At 44.8% G+C, this 23887-nt stretch overlaps 1 protein-coding gene across 3 annotated transcripts in view; it reads left to right on the forward strand.

Annotated features, from left to right (window-relative positions):
- The window catches only part of LOC140728944 (protein WWC2-like), a 241370-nt gene that overhangs the window by 43457 nt on the left and 174026 nt on the right, over positions 1–23887 (forward strand). The window lies entirely within an intron of this gene.

The raw sequence follows: 23887 nt of genomic DNA on the forward strand, positions 1-23887 counted from the left end.
TTTACCTTATTCTAGTTCAATGCACTGTGTAATAATTTCATCTGTATGAACAATATGCAAGACAAGTTGTATCTTGGTATAATCATATACAGTATACATTTAAAGTATTTTAAAATAGTGAATTAAACAAAAGCAGAAAATAGAGAATAAAATAATGAAAAATAGAGGATAGTTTGGGAGAATTTTTTTTGCACTTGGCCTGTGATGTGGATCTAGAAATCTCAATGTAAACAGTCTGTAGAGGTTCCTCTCAGTTACTTTTCCACCTGTCTTTGTGTACTCAGAAAACATGGACACATGCTCAGTCCATTCATCCAAGTCAGCACAAATTGTATATTATCCATGGAGAATCACTTCTCCATTACCCTGGATAAATAATCAAAAATAATGTGTATTCTCTTTAAATTGTCTTCTGAATATAACAGGTCACATTATAGTTGGTTATCAGGCTTCTTATGAGTCGTGATTTGTGTGAAAGCAGACTGGATTTACTGGTACAGCTGCATATCATGAGCAAATTGAAGCATGTTTATGAAAATGCCAGGGATGGACACAATGGGCTGAATTGTTGCTGGAAGTGGAACATTTGCTACTATATGGATTGTTTTTTTTAATTGTTCTACAACCTAAAGGGATATCAGCTTGTTATCACAGGGGTGTCAAACTCATTTTAGGTCACGGGTCGGATTGAGCAAAATGCAGCTTCATGCGGGCCGGATCAGTCGGACGCGTGCAAACGCAGCTTTCGTTGCCTCCGTTTTTTCAGCCTGCTCTCATGTGTCTCAGTCTCTGCTAAAACTACAAAGTGTTTCACTTTACAAATTCCGTTTCTTATGAAGAAGACTGCCGAATAAACACTAAAAACCCTGAAAACCTGGTACCTGAATAAACTCAGCATTAGCCATATCATACGCCATAGGCGCTTCGATTACTGGGGCCAGCTTTAATAGTAATTAGATATTATCTCGCGGGCCAAAGATAATTCCACCGCGGGCCGGATTTGGCCTGCGGGCCTTGAGTTTGACATATATGTGTTATCATATTTGTCATATCACTTGAGATTCCTCAGCTGCTGAAACTTAAAGCACTTGACTTCTTTCCCAAAAGATTCAGTTTCATATTCACTTATCACATGTACAGGACATTGAAACATACAGTGAAGTATGCTGTTTGTGTTAACAACCTACAAATCTAAGGATGTGTTGAGGGAAGCCTGCAAGAGTCACCACACATTCTGGTAACATAATGCTCGGCAGAACAATAATGCCCATAATGCGTGACAGAACAATACAAAACACACAAGCGTCAAAATACAGGCCTTCAAATTTCAGGCCTCTACTTCTGGTCTTGCCGATCCCTGGACTTTGACCTCTGGCTTCATTCTCCAGCCTTGGCTGACCTCTGGGTACTGACTCCAGTTCTCACCAATCACAGGACTTGGACCTCTGGGCCTTGGCTATTGGACTCAGATTGGCCTCAGCCACTGAGACTCACCGACCTGGGGTCACTGGTCCTCATGTCTCCTGCACACATGATGTCAAACCCCAGGAACTGCTTGCCTGGGGGGACTCACTGAGCTGTGTGGTCAGCAGCCCTTGTTGCTTGGGCCCACCAACCTCAGTCATTGACCATGAAGATTGCTGGTCTTCATCCTCAGCTCCTGCTAACCCAACATTCCTTCATGGGCATCACTGGTCTTCGACTGCAGAGCACTTCGACCTGGATTCCAGCGAGATCCTGCCCCTGACTCTTCATTTCCTGCCTCTGACCTCTATCTCCCCTCATCTCTGTCCACTAACCCCCAGCATTTATCCCCCAAACCATTCCAATGAACCTTAAAAACAACTATGTCTGAGCCACGACCTCAATAGCCATCTTGTCTTATGCCTCTAATTATTCTCCAAAACTTCTTAGTTCCAAATTATTTTGCTAATATGATTGTGAAGCAACTTAAAGTGCTCTACTGTTTAAACATGCTAAGAAAATGTCTATTGACTTGGCTTTAGGTAAAGCCTGTTTGATAATCTATGTGTTATTTTGTTGGGTTCCCATTTTGCTTCCAGTTCTTTGATTGTTGTAATTATTTATTGGGGTTAGGTTTACTTGTCAAACTCTCTTGTCAACATGAAGACTGATGGTTGTCCAGAGCATCATTGCTGGGGCTAAACTGGATGTTTCCGTGGCCCACTGCTGTAAGACTGTATGGGACACCATGGTAGCATTATTGGTTAGTGCAACGCTGTTACAGCTTGGGTCATTGGAGTTCAGTTCCAGTGTTATCTGCAAGGTGTTTGTACATTCCTCCCTGTGAATGGGTTTCCTCTGGGTACTCTGGTTTCCTCCCATAGTAATGACATACCAATCAGTTAATTGGTCATTGTAAATTGTGATTAGGCTAGGTGGGTTGCTGGGTGGTGCAACTGATTGGGCTGGATGGGCCTGTTCTGTGCTGTAAAGATATATTAAACATTATATATTAAATGGTTCCTTAATACGATAAGGTGGACTCCTGACCTTGCAATCTATCTCATTGTTTACCTGCACTGCACTTTTTCTGTGGCTGTTAGGTTTTCTTCTACATTATTATTGTTTAACCTTGTTCTACCTCAGTGCACTGTGTAATGATTTGGTCTGTATGAACAGTATGGAAGACAAGCTTTTCACTCTACCTTGGTCTGAGGCCACTGTTGGTCAGGGTCAACTGTGGATCTTGTGTCCTAGCTGCCTAGGTATACAAGCCTGGCAGTACAATATGGAGAGCAAGCTGATGCCAATGTAGCAAGCTCTTCCTCCGCACACGTCTGATGAACCCAAAGGAATGGCAGAGACTGATACAGTTTGGCACCAGCAGCATTGCAGGAGTTGCCAGTCAGCGTTGAACTCAAAATAGGTCTGCCTTAGGGACCCCAGCTCTTGAATTTTCCCTTGGGGTTTACTCTCGAAGCATTCCCCATGAGTGGGTATAGCTGCAAGACAGTGGAAGTTTGAGATCAGAGTTTTCCTTCTCCTAATGAGTCTCGATGAAGGGTCTTGAGACAAAATGTCGACAGTTTACTCTTTTCCATAGATGCTGCCTGGCCTGCTGAGTTCCTCCAGCATTTTGTTTGTGTTGCTCGGATTTAAAGCATCTGCAGATTTTCTTGTCTTTCATTCTCCATTCTCCTAACGAACCCCATCAGCCACAAGTTCTATCTTGGTAATGTGACAATAATAAACCATTCCAATTCCAATTCCCATTGCATTACACCGGCTGGGCTGACAGACAACTCTCTCCACACCCAAGCTGAGGGCAGTTTTAGAGATCAGTTCATTCAACTCAGATCAGTGGCAAAAGGAGCATACCACTTTGCACACCAATCAACTGCTTGCCCCATTTACAGAGAGTTTATGATTCCCACGTTGACTTCATTAACCGTCTCAGAACACACATTACTAGATTGGAAGTAAATCATTCTCCAGTCTTGATGGACTGCCCAAGAAGATAGAGTAATAAGGTAGACAATTGAGACTATTTGCATCCTGTGTAATTGCAGCAGGAGGGAAGGTATGCTATTCTTCCTAGGCACTGACAACTACCTGATGCACACTTGAAAATCTGGTTGAGCGGTGTCACAACAACAACCTCTCATTCATCATCAGCAAAACCAAAGAGTTGGTTATTGACTACAGGAGGAAGAAGCTAGAGGTCCATGAGGCAGCCCTCATTATGGAACGGAGGTGGAGAGGGTCAGTTCTGTGATGTTAATATATCGGAGGATCTGTGCTGGGACCAGCACATAAGTATTATAAAACCATAAGACCATAAGATATAGGAACAGAATTGGGCCATTTGGCCCAATGAGTCTTCTCTGCCATTTGATCATTTGATCCAATTTTCATCTCAGCCCCAATCTCCTGCCTTTTCCCGTATCCCTTCATGCCCTGGCCAATCAAGAATCTATTAAACTCTGCCTTAAATATACATAAAGATTTGACCTCCACAGCTGCCTATGCCAAAGAATTTCACAGATACACCATTCTCTGGCTAAAGAAATTCCTCCTCATCAACTTTCTAAAAGGACACCCCTCTGTTCTGAGGCTGTGTCCTCTGGTCTTAGACTCTCCCACCAGAGGAAACAACCTCTCCACCTCATCAAAGCTTTTCACCATTCAATAGGCTTCAATTTGGTCATGCCTCGTTCTTCTGAATTCACAAAGAAAAAGAAAAAAATTATAAAGAAAAAAACGATAGCGCTTCTACTTAGAAGTTTGTCTGGATTCGGTATGGCACCAAATACTCTGACAAGCCTCAAAAGATGCACAGTGGAGAGTATGGTAGCTGGCTTGCATCATGCCCTGGTATGGAAACACCAAAGCCCAGGTGGTGAAAGTGGTGAATACAATTCAGTCTCATACAGGCAAAATCTTCTCCACTATTGAGCACATTTGCATGGAGTGCTGCTGTAAGAAAGCAGTATCCATCATCAAAAACTCCCACCATCCAGGCTGAGCCTTCTACTGTTATAGGGCAAGAGGTACAGGGGCCTTAGGTCCCACACCACTAGGTTCAGGAACAGCTATAACCCTACAACCACCAGGCTCCTGAACTGGTGTGGATAACACCAGTCACCACTACTGTAAACTGTTTCTACGATTGACAGAGTAACTTTGAAGGACTTTTTACAAGCTATTCACAATAGCTTTTGTGTAAAATTGTAATATATTCCCCTTTTTCATTAAATGCCTGTAAGAAAATGAATCTCAAGGTGTGTATGGTAACATACACATGCTTTGATAATAAAATTATTTTAAACTTTGAACTCAAAATATTGTCATGAATAACAATTCTATTGGTAACAAAGAAGTCAATGTAACTTATATTGTCCAAAAATGGTGAGTTATGCATTGTAAGCAAACTAGGGATCATTCAGATTCTCATAATTCTTTAGTTTCTCTCCTGAATGCATTGATGCTTACTAATTCCTATGGTCTTCAGCCTTCCACTGTGACAGGTTAAGGTTGAAGAATAAGAGCATTTTCATCTCTGTCAGAGTGTGGGAATAAATTCTTGTCTTAACAAGAAATTTGGAGGAAATATAGCTTTGAAAAAGATTCCTCAGTATCCCCTGGACAGCAAATATAACTGCTGTCTGATATACTGAGTATTTCCAGTAGTTTCTGATTTTATTTTAGATTTGCTACATTTGAAGAAATGTGTTTCAATATATTGGCATTGGAAAAAATGATCTCCGCACTGATGCCAGAGAGTGTAAGAAATGCTATGTTTAAAGAATCCTATTGGACTCAAACTCTGCAGAACATTGTAAATATATGTGTTGACAGTCATTCATTTCAATGATATATTTACTGTATATTGGATATTAACTTGCCTGGCCTTATCTGAGACTATAATAACTATACCTCAACATTATAAGAGTACCTGCTATGTTCTCACTGAATGGGGATAGGACCCTGCATGATTTTGAAACTCCTCTTTAAACAGTTTGCTCCCATTAACTGCACAGACCCGACTTGAAGAAGACCTATTATTATAAGCAGTCATATCATCCCAGCTGGTGGCATCTGCACCAGACTTTGAGGCGAGTGGCTCAGGGTTCAAATCTAGCAGACTCCTTGCACGCTATCCATCCGTGCTGGGCTGAGTGTTGAGCTCGCAACTTGGCCTCGTAAAAAAACAGCCAAATGCTGAAAAAATGGCAAGGTTGCCACCCGTTATGCCACAAGGTGTGGACAGGGACAAGAACAACCAGTCATAGACCAGCATAATTTGTAAAGGAGAGAATGGATGATTGATAAACAAACGTTTAGGAAAATTGCCACAAATTAATATAACTACCATGATTATACTTAAAAAATACTTAAACTCTAAAGTTCCATATCCATATGCAAAGCTATGCATCATATTTAAATTAATAACATAGATGTTATTACTTTGATTGTAACATTTTGAGGAGTCCATTTGGTTTGTAATATTGTTGGGAATACTTTGAAGACTAGTTGTATCAATGAGACCTGTGTGTTTTGGCATTAGTTGTGTCGATGGCACCTTTTGACAGAAGTTATGACTGGCACTCCTGTCTCACTATGTAACTGTGTCTCAGGGAATCAGGAAGTAACTGAGAGGGTTGAGAGCCTCAAGTTCCTAGAAGTGAACATCACCAGCAGCCTATGCTGACTAACCATGTACACACCATGGCAAAGAAAGTCCATCAAGGCCTTTACTTCCTCTGGAGGCAAAAGAAATTTGACATGTCCTCGTTGAATCTTACCAGTATTTATCGATTGTTGTTGTTCCTTTATGCAGTGCATCATGTGGCAGTCCTAGCATCTTTGTCTGTTTTTAGACCAAGTTGCTAGCTTGATGTTCAACCCAGCACAAATGGAAAGCTGCTGGATTCCCCCTGGGACCACACGCCTCGAAGCCAGTGCGGATAGCACTATACAGTACCACCAGCTGGCTACATTTATCGATGCACCATAGAAAACATTCCGCTTGGTATGGTAACTGATCCATCCTTGACTGAAAATAACTGAGGAAGATGTGGATGCAGCTCAGAATATCACAGAAACTAGGCTCCACTCCATGGACTTTGTCTGTACTTCTCGCTCTCTCAGTAAAATGCCAGCATAATCAAACACCCTACTAGACATTATCTCTTCTCCCATCTGGCAGAAGATACAAAAAAGAGAATGCACATACCACCAGGTTCAAAGTCAGCTTCTACCCTGCTATTTAATAGATTTAAATAGATATTTAAATCTATTAAATATTTCCCTTGTATGATAAGTTCATCTCTTGGCCTCACAATCTACTTTGTTATGATCTTGCTCTTTATTATTTACCTACGTTGCACGTTCTATGTAGTTGTTGCTCTTAGTAATGTATTGTTATTGTCTTGTGAGAGAGGATGTGAGAGAGGATAGCAAGAGGAAGAATAAAGGACAGGTGGGGACTACACGGTTCCGGAATATTAAGTGTGTAGTAGAGAAGGGTGAGGCGGAACAAGTGATAAAGGAGGACACATGTACAGAGGGATGGTCTGACGGAACATGAAGTTAAATGTGTTGAAAGAATAAGTAAATTTAGGAAGGACAACAAAATTCAGGGGGCATATAGCCGGATGGGAGTTCGGGGAGCTGGGTTAAGCACAATAGGCAGCGATTTAAACAGAGAGAGGAGAAATGGGCTAAAAATTCTATATCTGAATGCACGGAGTGTCAGAAATAAGGTGGATGAGCTTGAAGCTCAGGTGCGAATGGGTAACTATGATGTTGTTGGGATAATGGAGACATGGCTGCAGGGAGATCAGACCTGGGAAATGAATGTACAAGGGTATACGTGCTATCGTAGAGACAGAAATGTGAGCAGAGGGGGTGGGGTGGCCCTGTTGGTGAGGAATGAGGTTCAGTCCTTTGCAAGGGGGGACATAGGGTCAGGAGAAGTAGAGTCTGTGTGGATAGAACTGAGGAACAGTAAGGGCAAAAGGACCCAAATGGGTGTTGTCTACAGGCCACCAAACAGTAGCATGGATATTGGGTGCAAGTTGAATGAGCAAGTGCAGCAGGCAGTGAAGAAGGCTAATGAAATGTTGGCCTTTATTACAACGGGAATTGAGTACAAGAGCAAGGAAATCCTCTTGCATTTGTACAGAGCCCTGGTGAGACCACACCTGGAGTATTGTGTACAGTTTTGGTCTCCAGGGTTAAGGAAGGACATCCTGACTGTAGAGGAAGTGCAGCGTAGATTCACGAGGTTAATTCCTGGGATGTCTGGACTGTCTTACGCAGAGAGGTTAGAGAGACTGGACTTGTACACGCTGGAATTAAGGAGATTGAGAGGGGATCTGATTGAAACATATAAGATTATTAAGGGATTGGACAAGATAGAGGCAGGAAATATGTTCCAGATGCTGGGAGAGTCCAGTACCAGAGGGCATGGTTTGAGAATAAGGGGTAGGTCATTTAGGACAGAGTTAAGGAAAAACTTCTTCTCCCAGAGAGTTGTGGGGGTCTGGAATGCACTGCCTCAGAAGGTAGTGGAGGCCAATTCTCTGGATGCTTTCAAGAAGGAGCTAGATAGGTATCTTATGGATAGGGGAATCAAGGGATATGGGGACAAGGCAGGAACCGGGTATTGATAGTAGTTGATCAGCCATGATCTCAAAATGGCGGTGCAGGCTCGAAGGGCCAAATGGTCTACTTCTGCACCTATTGTCTATTGTCTATTGTTTTTCCTCAATGTGCCATGAAATGAACTTAACAGTATGAGCAATGCACAAGACAAGGTTTTCATGTGACAATGTTAAACCAACTCCAAATTCCAAATAGGTGAATGAGTACCTGATTTTCTGGTTTGATCACACCCCAGATCCTGATATTTGTCAGTGACAGTTCTGATACAAGGTCAGCTATCTAAACTATTTAACCCTCATTCAAAATCTGCCTTCATATGAAGTGTGACAGCTAAGGCTGATTTCTGAGCTGTTCTCCCTGTCCCATGGTGCTTCCCCTTTTTCTTGCTTACGGAACAAATGGGCCAGATTTTTTTTCGGACAAGATAATAGTGTAACACTTACCCAACAGGCTGGTATATGTCTAGGGGAAAAGGAGATCCAGTCACTCACCAACCCCACCTACCGTACACGCAGGTGCTGTGAGAATCAAGTTTATGCCGCGCGTACACACACAATATCAAACTCACACCAGATACCATTATGGAATACACTTTAAAGATTTTACTAAAACTAAAAGAGTACTATGCAATGCAGTATATATGAAGGAAAAGAAAATAAAGTAAAAGGAGCCAACTTATCAAAGTTCAGTCAGTTTAGTGCACATAGTTGGAGCTCAACCATCGAACCATTCGACCACTTGTCGCTTGCCTCCGACCTCCACTTCCTTGCACCTGGGACCACCCCCGGTGGTCGACCGTGCAGTGCAGTGCACGTCCACCTTCCTCAGCGTCTCCTTCCCACCTCCCCTGAAAAGACCATGAAACCCCCAAGCTCCCAGCCTCACAAGATAAAATAACATTCCCCATTGGTTAAAAAATGAATACAATCCCCATATCAGCAAGTCCAAAGCTAAACAACTGCGAGAGAAAACACTTATCAAACATAAAAGCATTCCTACTCTAGCAAACCAAAGAAGCCATTTTGATTAACATACACAGTACATCGTACATTCTCCTCCCACCAGCAAATGTCATGCCCTCATGACATTACCAGGGTTCCCCAAGGCTTCTTGCAACACACAAAACCCAACCCAGGTGCAGAAAGCAGCGACATAACTACCCAGAGCAGTAGAAATCACACTCGGTTCTCCTGGCACCACATATGTCAACTGCTCTGGGGGGTGCCTACTCCTCTGAGATCTCCGTACCCCTTCTGCCGACCCTTCCGCCTCACTGGGCTCCCTCTTCACCTGCGAACCCTCTGCCTCGGACACCCCAGGTCTACCTGTCAGATCCTCACTCCCTCCCTCACGGGGTTCCCCCTTCACCTGAGAACTCTCTGGCTCATGTTCAGGTTCCACCCTCTCTCCGCCCAATGCTGGCTGCCTCTCCGTCTGACCATCAACACCTTCCCTCCTCTCGCCCAACTCAGTAGGGGAAGGGCCAGGAGCCTCCTCTTCTGGTACTGGAGCGCCAGCGAATGGGAGCAGGGGCCACTCATCTGAGTCATCATCTTCTGAATCGGTATCCATTCCCGGGTTAAGGACCTGTCTCGGCTCTTCAGCAGCGGGCTCTTCCCTCGCTCTGCGCCCTCGCAGAGTCCTTGTACTAGGCGTAACCTCCCACTCTGGCTCCTTGTCCACCCGCACCGCTTGACCCAGGGGAGCAGGTGATTCCGATGGAGTATTTTGATAGGCCCATTCCCATCCTCAGGTTTCACCCGGTAAACTGGTAGATTCGGCATCTGGCTCTCTATTACATAGGGGCTGGCCGCCCATCGATCTGCCAACTTGTGCTTACCAGGGAGTCCCAAATTCCGTAAAAGGACCCGGTCGCCCGTCAATAATTGGGCAAACTTCACCTTTTGATCATATCTCATCTTATTCCTCTGATTTTATTTGGTAGCCGCCGCCTCGGCCAACTCGTACGCCCGCTGTAACTCCCTCTTCATATCGGACACATACTTTAGATAGGGTAATTCACCCACTTCAGCCCCAAAACACAAGTCAATAGGCAACCTCGCTTCCCGCCCGAACATCAGATAATAAGGCGAGTACCCTGTAGCATCATTGCGAGTACAATTGTAACAGTGAACCAATTGTCCAATATGACGACTCCACTTATTTCTCTGCCCAATCTCCAGTGTCCCGAGCATGTCCAACAGGGTCCTGTTGAACTCTCTGGCTGAGGATCTCCCTGTGGGTGATAGGGGGTAGTCCTGGATTTCTCAACCCCAAGCATAGTCAGTAATTCATGGATAAGCCGGCTCTCAAGGTCCCGCCCCTGATCACTATGGATTCACCTGGGAAGGCCATAATGAACAAAATACTTCTCCCATAACACCTTCGCCACTGTCGTTGCCTTCTGATCCTTAGTGGGAAATGCCTGAGCATAGCGAGTGTAATGATCGGTGATGACTAAGACATTCGCGGTATTGCTGGTGTCAGGCTCAATCGACAGAAAATCCATACATACCAGGTCCAGTCGTCCCGCACTCTGCAAGTGCGACAGTGGAGCCGCCGACGCGGGCAGGGTCTTCCTCCTAAAGCAACGACTGCATTTCCTACAGTATTCTTCAACCTCCCCCCTCATCCGGGGCCAGTAGAACCGGTCTTTGAGTAATCCGTAGGTCTTTTCCACCCCCAAGTGTCCGGAATCATCATGTAAGGCCTGGACTACAGTCTGCCGATACTCCTCCGGCAGGACCAGTTGCCAACGGCGGGGTTGGTCCTGAGGTGCCGTAACCTGGTACAAGATTTGGTTCTTTAACTTTAACCGAGGCCACTCCTTCAATAACAGAGGTACGGACGGGTGTTTCGCCTTCTCAGCCAACGCCACATCCCCCTTCTCTACCACTCTCCACACAGTGCCAAGACCCGGGTCATTTTGCTGAGCAGCTGCCACTTCCCCCGGACTCAGTTCCGGCAACTGTTTAGTCCGCAGTGCGGTCAGGTCACAATAAGCTAGGGGTATGGTGTCGTCAAAAACCCCCAAATGGTCTACGGCTCTCTCCAGCCTTCCTCTTCCCTCGGCCTTCACGGTGATAGCAAACTGACACATAGCCTTCACTCCAGGGGCAGGGACACTTTCCCACTCCTCGTACTTCTCCTGTTCCCCTGGCTCCCGACGTGACAAAGCATCCGCATCGACATTCTTGCTTCCTGGGCGATACTTCAGGCTGAAATCATATACCGACAAGGCCGCCAGCCACCGATGTCCTGTGGCATCCAGCTTAGCCGAAGTCAAAATCTAAGTGAGAGGATTGTTATCCGTTCTCACCTCAAACTTGGCTCCTTACAGGTAATCACTCAACTTGTCCACCACCGCCCACTTCAGCGCCAGGAACTCCAACTTGTGAGTGAAATAGTTTCTCTCAGATGGTGACAAGCTTTGACTGACAAAGGCTACCGGTCTCAATGCTTTGCCATGTTCCTGGTACAGAACAGCCCCGAGACCCTCTTGGCTGGCATCCGTGTGCAGCACATATGGCTTCTGGGAATCAGCAAAAGCCAACACCGGGGCCTGGGTCAGTGCCCTTTTCAAAGATTGGAATGCCTCTTCACATCGATCATGCCATCTCGAGCCAAAAGGTTCCGCTGGGTTCCAGTATCCTCCAGCGTCTTGCCTCCGGTCCCCCTTCCTTTTCTTTTCCACCGGGGGATAGCCACACAACAGCTGAGTCAACGGGTGACACATTCTGGCATATCCTTTCACGAATCGGCGGTAATACCCACAGAACCCCAAAAATGAGCGCAGAGCGCTCACGTTCTGGGGTCTCGGCCAGGTGGTCACGGCCTCTATCTTGGTTGGATCAGTAGCCACTCCCTCTTGCAAAATGATATGGCCAACGTAGCTGACTGACGACTTGCAGAACTGGCATTTGTCCAGGGAAAACTTCAGCCCTTCCTCCTTAAGCCGGCTTAATACCTTTAACAGCCGCTCTTCATGTTCCTCCAAAGTCGATCCAAACACTATCAAATCGTCCAGGTACACCAGCACCTCCAACAGATTCATATCCCCCACAGTCCTCTCCGTGAGCTTCTGGAAGGTGGCACGTTCCCAGAGATCAGCCAGGGGATCACTGGGTGCCCACGCCTCTATTCCGGATGGGCTGGTAGGACTCCGTGCCAGTGTGTGTCTACGGATAGAGGGAATTTACGCAAAAGCCGTTCTTGACACGGGATCGTAGGTGACCTTATTGTACCGGTCTTTCTACAACAAATATCTAAAGCATTTGCCCGTAACCCCATTTGACGCCCTGCAGATTTGGGGTGTGAGCGAGGGTGACTACCTGTACGATGGGTACCTATCGGTGAGATTGGAGTTCTCAGAGGGCGATGTGGGAGTGTCCAAAGCTATTGAGATGTTGGTGTTGGTGTGTCCGGACCCGGTGGAAACCGGTGGTGCTGCCCTCCTGGTGGGGACTAACTCCCCCATTGTGCGACGGCTCCTGGGAGCTTGTAAGGAGAAAGGGGGAGAAACACTTTCTGGAGACCCTCTCGGTGCATCCAGTGTTTCGAGCGGTATTCGAAGAAGGGGTTGCCCCCCAAGGGCTGGACCCGGAGTGTAAACGAGGGACGGTGTGGTGTACGCAGGCGAGGCCCAAGGTGATCCGACCAGGGGAGGTAGCACTCGTGATGGGGACCCCCAGATTCCCAGGAGTGCCGACGGGTGAAGCCCTATTAGTAGATGCCCCGGACGATCTTGAAGGGAAGACATGATTTCCGGCGGGGGCGCTGGTGGGGCCCGAAGTGCAGAGACCAGGGGTGGTACATGTGAGGCGTATAGCTATAAGTATCAGGAACACTACGGCTAGAGAACTCACCTTTAAGAGGGGAATGCCGCTGGCGCATCTGTTCCCGGTGACGGTAATGTCTAGCACACCAGTGAGGACCCCTAACGGGGAGGGATCGGAGCATCGAAGGGAGCTAACCGCTGAAGCCTTTAACTTCGGGGATTCTCCAGTGCCGCCGGAATGGAAACGCAGGCTAGTGGAGACGATGCTGAAGATGGAAGCTGTTTTTTCTCGGGACGAGTTTGATGTTGGCTGCTCCAAAAGCACTCGCCACACCATCCAGGTGACGGAGGACACCCCGTTCCGAGTGAGATTCCGGCGGCTGGCCCCAGCAGATGTTGAGGACGTGCGGCAGCACTTGTGCAAGTTGAAGGAAGCTGGAATCATAGCTGAGTCTCGAAGTCCCTATATGTCCCCAATAGTGGTGGCACGGAAGAAGAATGGGAGGGTGCGCATGTGTGTTGACTACAGGACTTTGAATCGGCGAACTGTCCCTGATCAATATACTGTCCCGAGGGTCGAGGACGCGTTGGCCTGCCTGAGTGGAGCGAAATGGTTCAGTGTGCTGGACTTAAGAAGTGGGTATTACCAGATCCCGATGAGTGAGGGCGATAAAGAGAAGACAGCCTTTATCTGCCCGCTGGGGTTCTTCCAGTTCGAACGAATGCCCCAAGGCATATCGGGGGCTCCAAAAGAAGGAAAAGAAAATAAAGTAAAAGGCGCCAACTTATCAAAGTTCAGTCAGTTTAGTGCACATCGTTGGAGCTCAACCATCGAAACATTCGACCCCTCGTCACTTTCCTCCGACCTCCACATCCTCGCACCTGGGACCACCCCGGTGGTCGACCGAGTAGTGCAGCGCACGTCCACCTTCCTTGGCGTCTCCTTCCCGCCTCCCCTGAAAAGACCACGAAACCCCCAAGCTCCCAGCCTCACAAGACAAAATAACATTCCCCATTGGTTAAAAAAATGAATACAATCCCCATATCAGCAAGTCCAAAGCTAAACAACTGCGAGAGAAAACACTTATCAAACATAAAAGCATTCCTACTCTAGCAAACCAAAGAAGCCATTTTGATTAACATACACCGTACATTGTACAATAGAGACATGCCTGTTGGAATTCTGCTGATTTAAGGCAGTTTGTTGGAAAATATCTCAGGCACCAGGCATGGGTATTGTAAAAACTTATCAGTTGCTCACCCTGATGGATAAGATTTGTCGAGCAAGTGTAGATATTGACAGTCCTAAGGTCTTACCTCCCGCTTTGAAGTGCTCTGAATGCTGTTGGTGTACTGGAGTGTTGTCAGTATCTGATGTCAGTCTTGAGCACTTGAGATCTGACAGGCACTTTCACATTATCTTCCCTTCTATTTGCACAGGCAGAAAATGGACGTTTGTCATTTCAAAGCATCCATCTTCTCGTCATTTGAAAACAAGTGGTATTTATGCCAACTAAATTGGAATACCACCTTCAATAAAAGATCAGAACTAGAATCCGGTTTAATATCACCGGCATATGTCGTGTGAAATTTGTTAACTTGTCAGCAGCAGTACAATGCAATACGTGACAAATATATTAAAAATAAACGAATTACATCATGTTTTGAATGAAATCAGTGATTGACCCTGCATGGCACTTGGGTTCAAAGGCTCATTTATTATCAAAGTACATACATCTCTGAAATTCATCTTCTCGAGATAGCTACGAAACAAAGAAAGAGCATGAAAGTCATTCAGAGGGAAACATCAAACCCATCCTCCCTGCATAAAAAAGAATGGCATCCCAATCAACCTCAAAACTCCCCCCCCCCACTTCCCCTGCATAAAGTGGTTCAAGAACATCAATCCACCGAATAACCTTTGTTCTGCACAAATAAACTAACAGAACACATGCGAGCATCAACCCCCAAGCACCCTCCCCTCACACAACAAAACAGAAAAGGAACAGGCGATAACAAACACAGAATATAAAAACCAATGTCTGAAAGTGTTCACAGTCCATAAATGTAGAACCATGATACCATCCGTCAGTATCACCAACACTTTTCAATTGAGAGGGACACCATATGAGGTAGAGGCCTACCCGCCTGCCACAGTGAGCCACACAGTGATAGATCGCTGACAGACTCCTTCTCAGCAAAAGCAAGGCAATTGGCTCTGAGCACTCGCTTGTCTTCCGCAGTCGCCTCAATGTCTCAATCTTCCTCATGCTTTAGTCGGTGAGTAATGAATGCTTTCATTGCCAAAATGGAGTCGAACTACAGCTTCTTCGCGTCAACTTCTGAGTACCTGCTCACTTCCCAGAATCATGTGAGGGACACCGAGGTGCTGGATCACGCACTCAGTCTCCAACTGTAAGTCGCAGGCTCTAACAGGCACAGATGTAAAAGAAGTAAAAGAGACGTTTTCACGAGCTACCGGAAGATGTTGACCGAGGAAGTGTTGTATGCTGGTGCCATCTTGACCAGATAGCCGGAAGTTAAGATGGGACCAAGAATTCCAAATCTCCTGAATGAAGGCACCTCTCATCTCAGCGCTGAATAGCTGACCTTATTCTCAAGTTGTACCCACTGGACCTATCCGGCAGGGGAAACATCCTCCTTGTATGATTTTTTTTAAAGTTTCAATGTGATTTCCTATCCTTCTAACCCTGTGGCCCATCATGATTATCTTCTTTCCCACTCAGTGGCTATCTGCAATTTTTAGCCTGCAGAGTAACTCTCCATATACAATAAATACTGTAGACATGTTTGTAACTTTACGGTGCAGTATTGTGAAAATGGTTGCCACAATCCTTGTGAAAAACTCTGCATGCCTGGCATTAGGACCTTTGGACACAGTACGGAGTCTGGCAGCAGAACAAGGCATCAGGTTCACTGACAGCCAGCCTCTGACTCATTCTTGACTTGCACACTGGAATGCAAAGGCAAAGAAATCAGTGATGAGCTGGTCGATGAGGGTGGTGCGACTGGCCGTTCTCTACAGAAGTATCAGCCAAAGGGCATTGTGGTTCAGATCATTAAATTACAGCAAAATTATCTTTATTACAACTTCCTAATCAGCAATATTAGGATTCCTGCTGTTGTAGGATCTGGTTGGCAATTCCTCATTGCAAATCTGAGACCCTCTATGGGGAAATAAGTAATTCAACAGTGACTATCAACATTTTGGGTCAATCTAAATCCAGACAGTGTTTCAACACAAAGCTGAAAATTTATTTCCACCTATAGATGCTGCTTGACTCATTGAGTTACTCTAGCAGATTGTTGGTAGTTCCAGACTGAAAGAACACATCAGCATGAATTGACCACTTGGCCTCTCAAATGTGTCTGTCAATGTGATCCTGGCTGATCTGACCCAGTGTTCAACCCCTTTTCCATGCCAGTGTCCCAAAGTGTCCAATTAGTTTATTTTCCAAAAACACATCTACATCATCTTCAAACACCTCTATTAATACAGCCTCTAAACCATCTGGAACAGAGAATTCCAGAGATTCATCACCTTCAGTGAGATAAAAAAATTCCTTCATGCATTAGTTCAGAATCAGAATCAAAAATCAGGTTTAATATCACTGTCATATGTCATTAAATTTGATGTTTTCAGCAGCAGTACAGTGGAATACATAAAAAGCTTTCAATTATAATAAGATAAATATATACAGTGCCATGCAAATATTTGGCCACCCCTGGTCAGAACTTCTGTTACTGTGAATAGCTAAACGAGTAAAAGATTACCTGATTTCCAAAAGGCATAAAGTTAAAGATGACACATTTCTTCAATATTTTAAGCAAGATTACTTTTTTATTTCCATCTTTTACAGTTTCAAAATAACAAAAGCGGAAAAGGGCCCGAAGCAAAAGTTTGGGCACCCTGCATGGTCAGTACTTAGTAACACCCCCTTTGGCAAGTATCACAGCTTGTAAATGCTTTCTGTAGCCAGCTAAGAGTCCTTCAATTCTTGTTTCGGGGATTTTTGCCCATTCTTCCTTGCAAAAGGCTTCTAGTTCTGTGAGATTCTTAGACCGTCCTGCATACACTGCTCTTTTGAGGTCTATCCACAGATTTTCTATGATTTTTAGGTCAGGGGACTGTGAGGATCATGGCAAAACCTTCAGCTTGTGCCTCCTGAGGTAGTCCATTGTGGATTTCGAGGTGTGTTTAGTATCATTATCCTGTTGTAGAAGCCATCCTCTTTTCATCATCAGCTTTTTTACAGACGGTGTGATGTTTGCTTCCAGAATTTGCTGGTATTTAATTGAATTCATTCTTCCCTCTACCAGTGAAATGTTCCCTGTGCCACTGGCTGCAACACAAGCCCAAAGCATGATTGATCCATCCAGTGCTTAACAGATGTTCTTTCATGAAATTCTGCACCCTTTTTTCTCCAAACATACCTTTGCTCATTGCGGCCAAAAAGTTCTATTTTAACTTCATCAGTCCACAGGACTTGTTTCCAAAATACATCAGGCTTGTTTAGATGTTCCTTTGCAAACTTCTGATGCTGAATTTTGTGGTGAGGATGCAGGAAAGGTTTTCTTCTGATGACTCTTCCATGAAGGTCATATTTGTGCAGGTGTCACTGCACAGTAGAACATGCACCACTACTCCAGAGTCTGCTAAATCTCAACTGTATTGAGCAAAGCAGTTCCAAATTGTCTTACTGCTTATTTCTCATCATTTATCAGTGACAAAAATCACTGCGTCTTGAACACCAACAAAAGCAATTGACGCTATTTAAAAATTGTTTGCTCAAGTATGGTGTAGCGTCTAACAAGTTCAAGAGTCTGACGCTAGTTTGAAAATGTTCGGCAACAGTCTCCTATCCCAAGTAAGCAGCATAGTGTCCCAAGTATCGAAGGGAATTCCAGCTATTTTCTCCATTAGTTTTCGTTCCTTAAGAGTCGTTCCAATTGAATGGCTGCCTTGATTAACTGGACTAATCAACCAGAATCCACTGTACTACCCTTTATGTTCTTGCAGGCATTCACAGTAGGTACAAAGAAATACAATAGAGTCAATGAAAAACTGCACACAAAGGCAGATGCACAACCAAAAGGCAACAAATAGTGCAAATACAAAAATAAAAATAAAATAGTAATGAGAACATGTGTTACAGAATCCATGAAAGTGAGTCCATAGATTGTGGATTCAGTTTAGTGTTGGGGTGAGTGAAGTTATCCACGTTGGTTCACGAGCCTGATGGTCCAAATCAAATCCTGCTGTAGCCTTGAATAGAATTTGGAGGCATCATATTTTACCGGAATGAGGGATGCATCTGGATAACAAAACAGTTGCACACCACATTGGTTTGTTTTCCAGACTGGCTAAATAGCTGCAGAAAGCAATTTAAGGAAGATGCTGTCCGGTTTTGGTAAATTCCAGCCACTGCAGTTTCTAAAGAACCAAAACCCCGGTGGTAAGATAATTCCTTTCATTGCATTACTCACATTCTTTCCACTAATTACTGTGACTGATTCTTGGCTGTTTTGTGTGCCTTTGGTTAGAGAGCTGTGTGCTCCCTGGGTTGCTAAGCCATCCTGGCAACTGAGGATTTTGGAATAGTTACAATGGATGTTACAATTCTTGTGCCCATGTTGGGAACAACTCTGAGTCTGTGTTGAACGTACTGCCTGCCGCAGGGCACTTCCCAGGTTTAGTATGTTACCCTGAGTTAGCTGTCTTCTTCAGATTTATGAGAACCAGAAGCACAAATCTCTCACCATCTCATGAGCTGCACTGCATTAGACATCAAGCCTGCTATTCCGATGTGAGTAAATTGGTAAATTATAGGTCTCGTGATGGGATGGGCCAATCTAGCCTTGCCAGTTTTCCTTGATTTTACTGAAGCATTCTTAAAGAGCAACACACACTATGGCAAGAGACCTAGACAAGGATGGTTGGGACCATCTGGATGGATGGAGCATCCGAGGCTAGAATTGAGACATGATACGAGGCTGAAATGAAGACGGGGCTCTAAACCAGACGTTAGACAAGAATCTGAAGCTGAACCTCAGTTCAGGTGCTCTTTAGATATTAAATCTTGGAGACAAAACATAGCTGCCAATTAGCGGGGTGGTCGGATGCATGTCATAACAGGACCCGCTCGCCTACGGCCAGCCCCTGACTGCCCTGGCTGCTCAGGGAGATGATGATGGTAGTTCTGGTTAAGAGCTGGATCCAAGAGGTCCTTTTCAGGAACCTAGCACCGTTCCTCATGTCCAAATCCTTCCCAGTCCCCAAGGAACTGCCAAACACCCCAAGCAGTTTGTGAATCCCGAATTCTTTTTATGGTGAAGATCTGTTCTCCATTGGCAAACCAGGGTGGCGGCGGGACTGTTGCTGATGGGGCTAAAGGATTGGTGTTTACAAGTTTTAACTTGGAAATGTGGAAGGTGGTATTGATCTTGAGGGTCTTGGGTAGCTGCAAGGTGTAAGCCACAGGGTTGACTTTATGGCAGTTGCGCATGGCAACCTGGACGTCATGTATTTCCTGGCTCTGTCTTGAAATTTTCTCACTGTGGCTGCCCACAGCTGACTAGAGACTCTGATACCCTGTTGGGTCCAGGTTAGGCTCAATCGTACTGTGACGGGAGACCTAGGCGAGGATGGTTTGGACCCGTACTGGAGTTTCTGAGACTGGAATCAAGACACAATACAAGGCTGAAACAAAGACAGGATTCTAAACTAGACCCTAGACAAGAATCCAAAGTTGAGCTGACAATTGAGCACAGAACCCTTGTTCAGATGCTCTTTAAATATTAAAATCTTGGTGCCAATTAGCTGGGTGCTCCTGAATCTTTAACGGGGCCGCATTAGATATCCATATTCTGGAGGGTTAAAGCGTCTAAACCCCAGAGGCTGGCGCGGTCGGGTGCGTCACATAACACACACAAAATCCTGGAGGAATCCAGCAGGTCAGGCAGCATCTTTGAATAAACTCTCCTCTCCTATCAGATTACTTCTTCTTCAGCCCTTTTACCTTTTCCACCTATCATCTTCCAGTTTCTGAATTCAACTCCCCTCCCCCACCCACTTACCTTCCCCCTCAACAGGCTTCACTTATCACCTGGCAGCTTGTACTCCTCCCTTCCCACCACCTCATTCTGGCTTATTTTCCTTTCCAGTCCTGGTGAAGGGTCTTGGCCTGAAACATCGCCTGTTTATTCCTCTGCATAGGTACTGCTGAGCTACTGAGTTCCTCGAACATTTTGTGTGTGTCGCTCAGGATTTCCAGCATGTGTAGAATCTCTTGTGGTTATCATTTGCTGCATTCTCAAAGAGCTTTGAATTGACCAACAGTGTAGGAGTGCTCCAGGAAAGTCTTCATTTGGCTGCTGCGGAACTTTAAGCTAACGAGAGGTGTGTCGGGAATTAGAGGAAGAAGGAGAAACAGTGCTCACCCAGAGTGTGAAAGAGAGTTATTCTCAGGCAGGGGTTTGGAGACAGTGCCCCAACTATTCTCAATCTGCAAAAATGACCTCGGCTCAAGTGGACTGGAAGACAGTTGGAAGACTGTCTCGTTGGTCTGCCCAAAACTTGTTGGTCTGCTAGCACATCAAGATGCCCATGGAGGAATGCTACCAATAGTAGGAGTATGTGCTGAAGGACACCCTGAAGCTTGGTGCAGCCACTGCAAGAGCTTGGTATGGGAGGACCACAGTATGCGGCTCTTCCTCTACTGGACAGGGAGAGAGGCCAAGCTGGATGATGATACTCCTCAATTATTGTTGTAGTATATGACCCGAGGGGACAACATGGGTGGCAACTGTCCTACAGGTTTTAAGGAATGTAATAGAACAGTACTGAAAGTATTGAGTATAAATGTAAGAATGAACAGTGTATTCTTGTAAATATTTTTATTATAAGTAAAGCTTATTTTGATATAATATAAAGGAAGGCGGTTGGAAGAATGGTTGGCCCTAAAGTAGATGGCATTTGAGTCTTATGAAGCAGTGAGTGGGCACCTATATAAAAGCAAAGGGGTAAGAAACAGAAGGTGAACTAAGTCTTACAGCTTGCCAAGGCTGCTCCGTCTTTCATTATGATCAAGTCCATGTTCTACATTCTCTCATTCCCCTTGTTGTCTCAACCATGAACCTACTCAACAACTGACCACCCGCTGGTTTGGAGGATTCCAAAGGTTTATGCCCCTCTGATATATCGATTCGTTCAGGTGCCCTCTGACCTCTGAGTTTGACGACTTTTGGCTTAAGTCTTGCTCCTGAGGGTGAGCAGGTTATTGAGAGCAAGTGCTGCATGTGTTTATTTTAAAGATGACTTGTCAGATTGACATTTGAAATAATTCTTGTTTGCAAATATCGGTGAATGACCTTTGCTGTAGGAACCATAAATATACTTAAATTGAATTCCCGTGTGCAGAATTTCAGAGCAGGCTTAAACCTGTTGATAAGGAGGCAGATAATCGCCTCTGTTAGTTTTACTTGGAGCCCAGAGACTCGTACGACAGTAGTAATCTCTCATTTATCCAGTACTTATGCATCCAGAATTCTCTTGCAACTGTCAAAATTTTTACTTTTGAAAATAAAATTGAAGTCGGTTTTATTTTGAGTGTTATGCAAAATAAGTAGACATTTTTAGTTTATTTCCATTTATATACACTCGGTGGCTAACTTATTAGGTACAAGAGTGGAACTAGGTGTGGTCTTTTCTGCTGAAGCCCATCCACTTCAAGGTTCGACTTGTTGTGCATTCAAAGATGCCCTTTTGCACACCACTGTTATAACGTGTGGCTATTTGAGTTACTGTTGCCATCCTGTCAGCTTGAACCAGTCTGACCATTCACTTCTAACCTCTCTCATTAACAAGGTGTTTTTGTCCATGAAACTGCTACTCACAGGATTTTTTTTTCCGTTTCTCGCACCATTCTCTGTAAACTCTAGAGATTGATGTGCGTGAAAATCTCAGGTGGTCAGCAAATTCTGAGATACTCAAGCCACCTTGTCTGGCACCAACAATCATTTCACAATCAAAGTCAGTTAGATCATACCTCTTTCCCATTGTTAGGTCTGAACAACAACTGAACCTCTTGACCATGTCTGCATGCTCTTATGCATTGAGTTGTTGCCACATGATTGGCTGATCAGATACTAGCATAAATGAGCAGGTATGCAGGTGGCACTGAGTGTGCATATATGGGCAGTGCAGTTGTAGGCTGATTAGTGACAACATTGATGTTAAAGATTTGGCTCTTCATGTCGGTTGGTTACAGTGATTTATTTTTCTTGGATTTTACATTAATACTGTTTAGCATTAAAATATAGCATATGACACATGAAACATTGAAGGAACCCAGGAGCATCTATGGAAATGAATAAACAGTTGACATTTTGGGCTGAGACCCTTCATCCGGACTGGAAAGGAAGGGGCAAGATGGCGGAATAAAAAGGGGGGAGGGGAAGGAAGACAGCTGGAAAGTGATAGGTGAAGCCAAGTGGGTGGGAAAGGTAAATGACTTAAGAATATGATAGGAGAGGAGAGTGGGCCAGGGGAGAAAGGGAAGGAGGAGCAACACCAGGGGGAGGTGATAGGCAGGTGAGTAGAAGGGGTAAGAGACAAGAATGGCAAATAGAGAAGCGAGAAAGGAGAGGCAAGAAAATGACCAGAAGAAGAAATCAATGTCCATACCATCAGGTTGGAGGTTATCCAGATGGAATAAGAGCTGTTGCACCTCCACTCTGAGAGTGGTCTCACTGAGGCAATAGAGGAGGCTTTAAAAGGTTAAGGAGGTGAAATATAGCTAGGAAATCTCATTTGCAACTGGCATATTCTTGCAAGTGGCATGGCAAGTTCCCTGTGGATGCTGAAGAGCTCTGAGAGTTTACAGTGTATATTGAGATTTCAGGCATGGAGAACTGCATGCCTGCTTGATTTTATGACTACTAATGATTAAATCATACGGGGGTGATTGATGTTCATGGCCTAAGGTAGAAGGAGTCAATTTTAGAAAGCCTAGCACATTTATTTTTCAACATAGTCCCCTCCTACATTTACACACTTAGTCCAGCGGTCATGGAGCATACAGATCTTGGACCTCCAGAAAGTGTCCACAGCAGGGGCGATTGATAACTTCGTGGCCTAAAGTAGAAGGAGATGAGTTATACAGCTCTCGTTACATGCACATGCAGTTCAACTCTTTGAGTGATTATGCAGAAAGTTATAACTCATCTTCTACCTTAGGCCACAAACTTATCAATCACCCCGATGATTTCAATAGCATGAGCCAAGTGCACAGTTTTTGGAGAATTTGTCCATCCAGTGTCATACTTTTGTCCTCTCTGTGGAATTCATAAATGGAACAGCCAAGACCAAAAATTACTTAGAACAATACAGCTCCAACCTTGGACATGGTAGTTAAACTGGATAAATAATTAAAGTTAAAGTCAGCTGGCTCCTTGCATGCTTTCCATCTGTGCTGGGTTGAGCGTCAAGCTAGCAACTCGGCCTCATAAAGAACAGATAAATGCTAAAGAAATGGCATGTTTGCTTCCCGATGCACCACAAGCCATAGAGGGGAACCCAACAACTCAGTTTATTTGTTGGTTTGGGATAAATGTTCACCACAGTGCATCTTCTGTCCATGGAACTCTGAGATCTTCTGCAGTTACCTGAGAGTCTGCAGTTTAACAGCTCCCCCTAAGAAACAAAGTCTCCACCACATAAACATAAGAGATTTGGAAGATGCTGAAAATCTTGAGCTACGCACATAAAATGCTGGAGGAACTCAGTAAGTCAGGCAGCAGCTATGGAGAGGAATAAACAGTCAAATTTTGGGACTGAGACTTGCTAAGTTCCTTCAGAATTTTGTTTTTGTTGCTCAAATCTCCACTGGCGCCTAATTTCTTGAAGTGTTTGTCAAGGGTTTTGTAGCTGAAGCAGGAATCCAGCATATAACTGTC

The sequence above is a fragment of the Hemitrygon akajei genome, chromosome 6 (genome assembly GCF_048418815.1).
Source record: "Hemitrygon akajei chromosome 6, sHemAka1.3, whole genome shotgun sequence".
Lineage (NCBI taxonomy): Eukaryota > Metazoa > Chordata > Chondrichthyes > Myliobatiformes > Dasyatidae > Hemitrygon > Hemitrygon akajei.